Source organism: Salmo salar, chromosome 16, assembly GCF_965601325.2.
Source record: "Salmo salar chromosome 16, fSalSal1, whole genome shotgun sequence".
Taxonomy (NCBI): domain Eukaryota; kingdom Metazoa; phylum Chordata; class Actinopteri; order Salmoniformes; family Salmonidae; genus Salmo; species Salmo salar.
In genome coordinates, this window is record NC_138306.1 from 77,910,674 (window position 1) to 77,919,506 (window position 8,833).

An 8,833-nucleotide genomic window follows, 5' to 3' on the forward strand; every position below is an offset into this window, starting at 1 on the left:
GGAACAACCACTTTACAATAGTGCATCTAAATCTTTTAAGGGGGGGGTTAGAAGGATTACTTTATCCTATCCTAGGTATTCCTTAAAGAGGTGGGGTTTCAGGTGTCTCCGGAAGGTGGTGATTGACTCCGCTGTCCTGGCGTCGTGAGGGAGCTTGTTCCACCATTGGGGTGCCAGAGCAGCGAACAGTTTTGACTGGGCTGAGCGGGAACTGTGCTTCCTCAGAGGTAGGGGGGCCAGCAGGCCAGTGGTGGATGAACGCAGTGCCCTTGTTTGGGTGTAGGGCCTGATCAGAGCCTGAAGGTATGGAGGTGCCGTTCCCTTCACAGCTCCGTAGGCAATCACCATGGTCTTGTAGCGGATGCGAGCTTCAACTGGAAGCCAGTGGAGAGAGCGGAGGAGCGGGGTGACGTGAGAGAACTTGGGAAGGTTGAACACCAGACGGGCTGCGGCGTTCTGGATGAGTTGTAGGGGTTTAATGGCACAGGCAGGGAGCCCAGCCAACAGCGAGTTGCAGTAATCCAGACGGGAGATGACAAGTGCCTGGATTAGGACCTGCGCCGCTTCCTGTGTGAGGCAGGGTCGTACTCTGCGAATGTTGTAGAGCATGAACCTACAGGATCGGGTCACCGCCTTGATGTTAGTGGAGAACGACAGGGTGTTGTCCAGGATCACGCCAAGGTTCTTAGCACTCTGGGAGGAGGACACAAGGGAGTTGTCAACCGTGATGGCGAGATCATGGAACGGGCAGTCCTTCCCCGGGAGGAAGAGCAGCTCCGTCTTGCCGAGGTTCAGCTTGAGCTGGTGATCCGTCATCCACACTGATATGTCTGACAGACATGCAGAGATGCGATTCGCCGCCTGGTTATCAGAAGGGGGAAAGGAGAAGATTAATTGTGTGTCGTCTGCATAGCAATGATAGGAGAGACCATGTGAGGATATGACAGAGCCAAGTGACTTGGTGTATAGCGAGAATAGGAGAGGGCCTAGAACAGAGCCCTAGGGGACACCAGTGGTGAGAGCGCATGGTGCGGAGACAGATTCTCGCCACGCCACCTGGTAGGAGCGACCTGTCAGGTAGGATGCAATCCAAGCGTGGGCCGCGCCGGAGATGCCCAACTCGGAGAGGGTGGAGAGGAGGATCTGATGGTTCACAGTATCAAAGGCAGCAGATAGGTCTAGAAGGATGAGAGCAGAGGAGAGAGAGTTAGCTTTAGCAGTGCGGAGAGCCTCCGTGACACAGAGAAGAGCAGTCTCAGTTGAATGCCCAGTCTTGAAACCTGACTGATTAGGATCAAGAAGGTCATTCTGAGAGAGATAGCAGGAGAGCTGGCCAAGGACGGCACGTTCAAGAGTTTTGGAGAGAAAAGAAAGAAGGGATACTGGTCTGTAGTTGTTGACATCGGAGGGATCGAGTGTAGGTTTTTTCAGAAGGGGTGCAACTCTCGCTCTCTTGAAGACGGAAGGGACGTAGCCAGCGGTCAAGGATGAGTTGATGAGCGAGGTGAGGAAGGGGAGAAGGTCTCCGGAAATGGTCTGGAGAAGAGAGGAGGGGATAGGGTCAAGTGGGCAGGTTGTTGGGCGGCCGGCCGTCACAAGACGCGAGATTTCATCTGGAGAGAGAGGGGAGAAAGAGGTCAAAGCACAGGGTAGGGCAGTGTGAGCAGGACCAGCGGTGTCGTTTGACTTAGCAAACGAGGATCGGATATCGTCAACCTTCTTTTCAAAATGGTTGACGAAGTCATCCGCAGAGAGGGAGGAGGGGGGGGGGAGGGGGAGGAGGATTCAGGAGGGAGGAGAAGGTAGCAAAGAGCTTCCTAGGGTTAGAGGCAGATGCTTGGAATTTAGAGTGGTAGAAAGTGGCTTTAGCAGCAGAGACAGAAGAGGAGAATGTAGAGAGGAGTGAGTGAAAGGATGCCAGGTCCGCAGGGAGGCGAGTTTTCCTCCATTTCCGCTCGGCTGCCCGGAGCCTTGTTCTGTGAGCTCGTAGTGAGTCGTCGAGCCACGGAGCAGGAGGGGAGGACCGAGCCGGCCTGGAGGATAGGGGACAGAGAAAATCAAAGGATGCAGAAAGGGAGGAGAGGAGGGTTGAGGAGGCAGAATCAGGAGATAGGTTGGAGAAGGTTTGAGCAGAGGGAAGAGATGATAGGATGGAAGAGGAGAGAGTAGCGGGAGAGAGAGAGCGAAGGTTGGGACGGCGCAATACCATCCGAGTAGGGGCAGAGTGAGAAGTGTTGGATGAGAGCAAGAGGGAAAAGGATACAAGGTAGTGGTCGGAGATTTGGAGGGGAGTTGCAATGAGATTAGTGGAAGAACAGCATCTAGTAAAGATGAGGTCAAGCGTATTGCCTGCCTTGTGAGTAGGGGGGGAAGGTGAGAGGGTGAGGTCAAAAGAGGAGAGGAGTGGAAAGAAGGAGGCAGAGAGGAATGAGTCAAAGGTAGACGTGGGGAGGTTAAAGTCACCCAGAACTGTGAGAGGTGAGCCATCCTCAGGAAAGGAACTTATCAAGGCGTCAAGCTCATTGATGAACTCTCCAAGGGAACCTGGAGGGCGATAAATGATAAGGATGTTAAGCTTGAAAGGGCTGGTAACTGTGACAGCATGGAATTCAAATGAGGAGATAGACAGATGGGTCAGGGGAGAAAGAGAGAATGTCCACTTGGGAGAGATGAGGATTCCAGTGCCACCACCCCGCTGGCTCGATGCTCTAGGGGTATGCGAGAACACGTGGGCAGACGAAGAGAGAGCAGTAGGAGTAGCAGTGTTATCTGTGGTAATCCATGTTTCCGTCAGCGCCAGGAAGTCTAGGGACTGGAGGGTAGCATAGGCTGAGATGAACTCAGCCTTGTTGGCTGCAGACCGGCAGTTCCAGAGGCTGCCGGAGACCTGGAACTCCACGTGGGTCGTGCGCGCTGGGACCACCAGGTTAGAGTGGCAGCGGCCACGCGGTGTGAAGCGTTTGTATGGCCTGTGCAGAGAGGAGAGAACAGGGATAGACAGACACATAGTTGACAAGCTACAGAAGTGTTGTTTCTTGTATTATTGTCTCTTGTGTCTTTAGAGAACTGTTTCACTTTGATATCCTTTTTCTTCTGTCCTGATTTTCTCTTTGTTTTCTTCTGTTAACTAGATATTCTTTGTTGTTCTTCGTTAGCTAGCTAGCTTCTTCCAAAAGAGGATAAAGTAAAGGATAAAGGATAAAGTACCACTCGTTACAAGTTGGCACCACTGAGTGATTGGGGGATGATGGACACATTGTCAACATCCTTTCTCAGTAATGTTATGTATAGCTGTCAAACTGGTGTGGAGTAATACCGAGGAGAGTATGTGGAGGCCTGCCTACTTTATTTTACCATGGGTACAGTACAGCAGAACCGGTAGATCTATTTGCTCGTGCTCTTGCCAACTCTGTAATGCCACACGTCTTACAAAGAACCTAATCTTACACTTCAACAACTGTAGTTGTCATTCATGGGAGACGACATGTTTTCTGTTGCATTGTCTTTGGTTTCACTTTAGCTTCTCTGTGAAAACAGCTCTGTTTGATTTAGATCCAATTCCTCAGAACTCCAGTCCTCACTTCCTCAGATCAGTGTCAATGTTTCTGTGGGTGAACAGTAAACACACAGCCACTGTTTTCAGTCCAACAGTTTTAGGCCCACCACTACAACACTACGCTTACTACCCGGGGAATATTGCACAACTCAGTGGTAATAAAAACAATATTCAATGTCTTGAACAAGACAACTGGAAGGCAGTGATGATACAGAGTCAAGAACAATGTGTTGAACATATTTATTTTGTAGAGAAACATCTCTGAGAAAGAATGCAGTGGAATAACAACACCAAATCGACTTCACACTGTACACAACATCATTAGTTACGATGAATAGAAAACATGACAGCTATGTCTGGCCAGCCGGCCAGAAAGGCAGCTAGGTCCGGCCAAGTAGGTAGGTCCGGCTGTCACGTCCTGACCATAGTAAGATGTTATTTTCTATGGTAGAGTAGGTCAGGGCGTGACAGGGGGTGTTTTGTGTTTTCCTATGTTTTCTATTTCTATGTTCTTAGGTTCTAGTTTTTGTATTTCTATGTTGGATTGTTTGGGATGATCTCCAATTGGAGGCAGCTGGTCCTCGTCTCTAATTGGAGATCATACTTAAGTAGGGGTTTTTCTTCCTGGGTTTTGTGGGTGATTCTTTTTGAGAAGTGTTTGTTTCTCCTCTGCGTCACGGTTTGTTGTTTTGTCAATTTAGTTTATTTATGTATTGCAAAGTTTCACAGATTAAATAAAATGTGGAACTACACACACGCTGCACCTTGGTCCTCTCCTTTTGACAGCCGTGACACCGGCAGGCCAGCCAGATATCTAAGTCCAGCTGGCCAGATAGTTCCTGGACAAACTGATGTTTCTTCTCCACAGTGAATGTATGTAGCGATCGATAGAGCAGAGGAATTACATTCAGGGTGAGTCATCAGGCAACCAAGGCCAAGGAATGGAGAGAGAGAGATGACCTAGAGGGAGTTCCAGACCTCAGCTTTTTATAAAGCAGAAAAGCAGAGATGGGTGGCTGACAAGGAAAAATTAAACACAAAATGCACACACACACTCTCCTATCTCTCTCACACACACACTATGTAAATATGTAAATAAATTGTAATTGTTTATTTTATATATGCTTTTAGGATTGGAGATGTCTAGGTCTACAACTCTCTACAGTGCAGTTAACAAATGTACTCTTTAATAACTGACAACATTCTATAATGAATACATATTAGAATAATAATCCATAATAGAGTGACCAATAGTGACTGTGTTGTGATTGTTTAGTGTTTTATTTACTCAATAAGTAGAGCCCCAAAGAGGGATCGAACCGTGTCTCAAAATCAGCAGAAAAGGTCAAATAAGGTCATGGTGGGAAAAGTACTGTATTGTCATACTTGAGTAAAAGTAAAGGTGCCTTACAGTTTTTTTGTGATTGCTTACGGAATATGGCTCTTTGTGTCAAAACTATACACACAAGCCAAATAAGACACAACACTTGGAGATAAACATCTCACTTCTATGTCAAAATGAAACTCTGCAATCAAAACCTTTTCAAACTGGCATTTTTGCAACAAAATGGTACGCACATGCACCATTTGAATTACTCTTTCAAAGCAGCAACACACTGATGTACTTTATACAAAACACTGCTGTCTTTAGTACTTTATATACCTTTTAAATTTTCTCATACAGGCTTCTGTGAAAGATTGTTCCAATACAGTACATATACTCACATTTCAATGAACACAAAAATATAAAGGCTTCAGAAAAAAAATGTACAGCTTATTTTTTGCCATTGCAGGTTTTTACAAACAAAACAAAAAACACAAAGTAGAATTACAGTACAGTAATTAATACAATATGTTACTGTAAACTCATGGAAACAAATTATTACAGTAAAATTACAGTGCAAAGCTAAACAAAAAATAGTATTGTAAGGGATGGGGTGGATGGTTTATGGATCCCACCTTCTGTTAGGGTCTGGCCACATCACCTCATCCACATCACAAGCAATGTCATCCCTGGTTAGGAAACAGGGAAAATAATCACCTTGCGTATCCAACCCTGGACTGACCCCACCTCAATGTCTCTGAATGCTTCTTCCTTCGCTTGCAGAAGAGGCAGGCGGGCATGTGGTTGGTGGTCATAAACTTTCCAATGCCAAGCCGAAAAGAATTCCTCAATCGGATTGAGAAATGGGGAGTAAGGGGGCAAGTACACAACTGTGAAGTTGTGGTTGGTGAACCAGTCCCTGACCAGAGCAGCCTGGTGGAAACTAACATCCCAGATGACAACAAACCTGGGCTGCTCTGGTCCGTTCTGTACAACTGCATTATGTAGTGCATCCAGAAATATGATTATGTGTGTAGTATTGTAGGGACCTAGGGTGGCATGGTGATGGAGAACTCCTTGTAGACTAATGGCAGCACACAAGGTGATATTTCCCCCTCGCTGCCCAGGGACATTCACAACGGCTCTTTGTCCTATAACATGTCGGCCCCGACGCCTGGTTTTAGATTGAATCCAGCTTCAATGAAAATTAACTCATGAGGCTGTGCAACTGCATCAAAGTCCAGGACTCTCTGTAACAGATGCATACACTGTACCGTGAATATGGCGTAACTCAAAACACAGGACAACAATATCTACATTTTCACACAAGGATGGGGTGGGTTGGGTCAGACACATTCAGTCAAAACTACAAGCAAGGCAGGTGTCCCCACATCCAGAATGGGGGCACCTGCCTAGGTCACATACTGCTTTGTCTGAATGTATCTATACAGTGCCAATAGGACACAATCTACTGCCATTACTGTACGACAGTAGTTCAGTGACATTTACTTGCACGTAGTCATAGCGAAGGTCTTTGACTAACGCTGTTCCTCTCAAATGGAACCCTGGACAGCTGCGTCATTGTAAGTTGGTGTTGACGCAAGATGCGGCAGTGTTGACATACTGACACGGTTGATATTATGGAATGTTGTGTGATCTGCAATGATTTGCTCTCACAGTTAAAGTTTTCCACACGTTTGCTGAATCTTTGACCCATTTTCCCCAAACTCTGAACACAAAATGCTAAACTCTACAAATCTCTAGCAAAAGCAAACACTGCATTAAAAACTGTTTTCTTTCCTAAATGTTTTTTTGCATCAAAATGACACGTCATATGACTAGATCTGTCTACCAACCAACACACTGATGTGCTCAACACAAAACACTACTATGAATATCCCATCAGTAGGTTTATGCCTTTTGCATTTTCAGTGTTACACTGTAGCCGGTTGTAAAAGATTACTGTAACAATGTATTCCTAATCAAATATACATAAACACACAAATGCAATACAGTAACATTGTCATTTATTTCCAAGACACAGTATTTTGAACACTTGTGTTTTGTAAGTAACACTTTCCATACCCAGCAGGAGAAAACCAGGAAAACATTTAGTGAGATAAAGGGTTTTCTGTACAAAAATAAAAATGAAAGTGGCTCGTTCTTTCAAAACTCTAAACACAAAAACCTCATCTACATCACAAGCCATGTTCTCCCTGGCTAAACAGCAGGGAAAAGAATCTTCTGGAGTGACGGATCCAGACGCCGAAAGCCCCCACACCAACTTCACCACATGCATCCTCCATTGCCTGGAGAAGAGGCAGGTGTGCGAGGGGATGGCGATCATACACCTTCCACCGCCATGCCGGAAAAAAATATTCAATAGGGTTTAGGAATGAGGAATATGGTGGGAGGTATAGAACAATAAATTGTGGGTGGTCGATGAACCAGTTGCGGACCAGAGCAGCCCGGTGGAAACTCACGTTGTCCCAGATGACAACATACCTGGGCTGCTCTGGTCCACCCTCTGCTCGGCTGGAATGAGGAAGCCATGTAATGTGTCCAGGAATGTGATGAGAAGGACGGTGTTGTAGGGACCAAGGTTGGCATGGTGATAGCCTTGCTGGCTAACGGCTGCACACATGGTGATATTCCCTCCACGCTGTCCAGGGACATTCACAGTGGCACGGTGGCCAATAGTATTCCGTCCCCTTTTGGCTAGGTTGAAGCCAGCCTCATCAATGGAACTATAAACGTGCTGAATTGCAGCGGCATCCAGCTCCAAGACTCTGAAACAGACAACAGGACAATATGTGACATAGACCTAGAGCAGTCAATATGGTGAGGCACAATACACTGGATTACAGTACTGTAATGTGTCTATACAGTGCTAATATGATAGTAAATTCACAGTATAGTACTTACTTGCATATATTCATAGCGCTGTTCTTTAACCCTCTGAGTTTCATTCAAATGGCACCCTGTATACATGTTTAATCTGGATTCGGTTCTGCTGTAATACACGGTCCAATGTAGACAAGCCCACCTGGGGAATGTTATTGAATATTGTGTTGTCTGCAATTATGTGGTTCTGGATTTCCCGTAGTGTAATGGTGTTGTTTGCCACCACCGTGTTCACAATAGCAGTATCCTGTTCTGGTGTGAACGGGGTCTTCCACCATGGCCTGGCCGTCTCTCAGATCTGCAGAAGATCCACAAATATATGATTGGTTACAGTAAGACAAAATAATCTGTTTTCTTTCAATATGAAATGACATTACTGTAACAATTGACCAACAATCACTGAGTAACATAGGCCTACTGATATGTCGGACTGCAGTATACTACAGTATACATACATAAAGAGCATAGTGTAGATGGTAGGTAACTTACCGGTTGTCATTTCTGAATGTACGGATGATAGATGCAACCGTGTAGCGGCTCAGGTTGGGCTGAACTCTGCCCAGCCTCCCTCATACTCAATCCATGGTTGAGCACATGGTCAACCAATGTGGCCCATCTGAGACAACTGTCCTTCCTCATCCTCGTTCTCCTCTTCCTCCTCTTTCTCTCACTCCTTCACCTCTAGCTCTTGCTTCACCATTGACTTCCATTTTCCTCCAAAACAGGAGAGCTCATCTGTGGCCTTTTATAGTGCTAAAGCTCTGATTTCTAAGTGAACAATTCAGCAACTAGTGTTTACACCTGTGACGAGTGGGTGTTGCCAATTGGTGTATAGAGCTTGGCATTGTGATTGGCGTTGCTTTCCAAAGGGACTAAAGAGATGTTCATTTTGAATGTTGTGCCTAATGTAGAGAACTGTGTGTAGTGTTTTACAAAAAGTGAGATATAGAATTGAAAACTGAGTGTAAAACAGGAATTGTTCTTGCAATTTTGCAGACTTGGTTTAGGGATTTGGTACATGAGTTTCGGTGATTGCGTTTCAAGTTCCA